This window comes from Macaca fascicularis, chromosome 4, assembly GCF_037993035.2.
Source record: "Macaca fascicularis isolate 582-1 chromosome 4, T2T-MFA8v1.1".
In the NCBI taxonomy this organism is placed as follows: domain Eukaryota; kingdom Metazoa; phylum Chordata; class Mammalia; order Primates; family Cercopithecidae; genus Macaca; species Macaca fascicularis.
The window spans coordinates 116,923,804-116,926,544 of NC_088378.1; the positions used below are offsets into that span (position 1 = coordinate 116,923,804).

A 2,741-nucleotide genomic window follows, 5' to 3' on the forward strand; every position below is an offset into this window, starting at 1 on the left:
ATACTGTAACGGTGAATATGTGTCATACATCTACCAAAACCCGTAAGTTTACAACACAGAGTGAACTCTAATATAAATTATGGATTTTGATTAGTAACTACTATGAATATTAGCCCATCAATTGTACCAAATGTACTACACTAATACTAAACGTTAATAATAGGGGAAACTACGTATGAGGGGAGAAATCAGGGGGTACATGGAGACTCTGTACTTTCTATTTCATTTTTCTTCAAATCTAAAACTGCTCTAAAAAGTAAAATCTACTAGCAAAAATTTAATGAACAAATAACCATGGAGAAAAACGAAAACTTTTATCTAAATCTTTTTACTATTGTGTGTGAAGAACTGAAATTTGTCCACAGTTGCCTCATAAATATTAAGAGAAAATGAAATAGTTACAATTGGGCCTTTGATATCAAAAGTAGAAATAAATTTCAGTGATGTTCAAATTACTTTGTAACGTCTTCTAGTAGTTCTTAAAATGTCTTTTAGATCAAGCTCATGACATAGACATACACATGATTAAAACGAACAATAAAAGTGTACTATCCTTTTTTAGTATATTGAAAACAAAATATTCAGAGCATAAAAATGAGTAAAATCAATCTAAGATAAAAGAAACAGCTTGAAACAGTATTTTGACAGTTTCCACATTCAAAATGTAACATATTGGATTATTTCAGAGTATGAAACATTTTAAATGTATTGGATATTGGTTGACTTCTTTTTCCTCAATGAATAATGCATAATTTGGTACAATGTTATCTTCATACATTAAGTGCAAAACAACCACTAAATTCTGAAAGTATTAGTTTATTCTATTACTAGTGCGTGGTAAAAATATCTGTAAATATCAAATCATACTAGTAGTTTGTCCAACAGACTGAAAATTAGTTTCCATTTTAGGAGAGTCTTTAGCCTGGGCGACAGAGAGAGGCTCCATCTCAAAAAAAAAAAAAAAAAAAAAAAAAAAAGAAGACAAAGAATTAAATAGTATATAGTCACACATCGTTCCAGTATTTTAATTATATCTATTCTTTTTTTTTTTTTTGAGACACAGTCTCCCTCTGTCGCCCAGGCTGGAGTGCAGTGGCATGAGCTCAGCTCACTGCAACCTCCACCTCCCGGGTTCAAGCAATTCTCCTTCCTCAGCCTCCTGAGTAGCTGGGATTACAGGCACTTGCCACCATGCCCGGCTAATTTTTATATTTTTAGTAGAGACAGGGTTTCACCATGTTGGGCAAGCTGGTCTCGAACTCCTGACCTCAGGTTATCCACCTGCCTTAGCCTCCCAAAGTGCTGGGATTATGGGCGTGAGCCACTGCGCCTGGCCTTAATTATACCTCTTCTAATAGATACTCAGTGATACCTCATTGTGGTTTTTGTTTGTTAAGAGGAAGAGGAATTGGACATAGTTTAAAGCTGAAATGACTCTTAGTTGGGAAAGTCACTTTGCTTATTGGAGCCTCAGTTTTCCTATCTGTAAACATTAGAAAAGGAATGCAAAATATGGGACAGTTTATGACTTTGTGTTTTATCCTTGTGCAGGAGTTATACTAATCTCTGTTACATAGTATTTTACCATATGTGCTACTGAAGCAAGCACTCACTGTGGTTTAACTTTGCATTTTGCTAATGGCTGATGACATTGCATATCTTTTCATGTGCATATATGTCATGTGTACACACTCTTAAGTGAAGTGTCTATTCATGTTTTGTGCCCATTTTCTAATTAAATTGTTTTTCATCGTTGAGTTTTGAGAATTCTTTCTGTCTTCTAAATAGCTGCCCTTTTTCAGACATGTGGTTTGTATTTTCTTCCATTGTGTAGATTGTCTTTTCATCCTCTTCACACAAGCTCTCACAAAGCAAAACTTTTTAATTTTGGTGGGGTCCATGTTATCAATTTTGCCTTTTATGGATCATCTCTTAATGTCAAGTCTAACAACTCTTCACTAGCTTTAGACTTTAAAGACTGTCTCCTATATTTTTTTCTAAAAGTTTTATACTTTTATACTAACATCTATGATTGATTTTGAATAAATTTTTGTATAAGGCTTGAGATTTAGGTCAAGGCTTATTTTCTTGCCTATGGATGTCCAGTTGCTTCAATACCATTTGTTGAAAAGGGTATATTTCCTCCTTGGAATTGCTTTTGCATCTTTGTCAAAAATTAGTTAAGTATATTTATGTAGGTGTATTTCTGGGTTCTCTATTTTGTTCCACTAATCTATAATCCCTCTGTCAGTATCATGGTGCCTTGTTTACAGTCACTTTATAATAAGATTTATATCAAATAGAGTAATTTCTTCTGTTTTATTTTTCTGTACAAAGATTTTCTAAAAAGTTATTCTAGAGCTGTGTTTTTTTCTGTGTATATTGTATAATGAGCTTGTCTATGCCTGTAAAAATTCTTACTGGGGGCCGGGCGCGGTGGCTCATGCTTGTAATCCCAGCACTTTGGGAGGCCGAGGTGGGTGTATCATGAGGTTAGGAGTTCAAGACCAGCCTGGCCAATATGGTAAAACCCCGTCTCTACTAAAAATACAAAAATTAGCTAGGCACCTGTAATCCTAGCTACTCAGGAGGTTGAGGCAGGAGAATAGCTTAAACTCAGGAGATGGAGGTTGCATTGAGCCATATCGTGCCACTGCACTCTAGCCTGGGCGATAGATCAAGACTCTGTCTCAAAAAAAAAAAAAAAAAAAAAAATTCTTACTGGAAGATTGATAGTAATT

The 2,741-nt window shown here is 34.7% G+C and overlaps 1 non-coding gene across 1 annotated transcript; it reads right to left on the bottom strand.

Annotated features, from left to right (window-relative positions):
* Window positions 1–1,506: 1,506 nt before the first annotated feature.
* Window positions 1,507–1,609, bottom strand: LOC123573196 (U6 spliceosomal RNA). The gene has a single exon (XR_006697930.2). It is a non-coding gene; the product is annotated as a U6 spliceosomal RNA (small nuclear RNA).
* Between the last annotated feature and the right edge of the window lie 1,132 nt (window positions 1,610–2,741).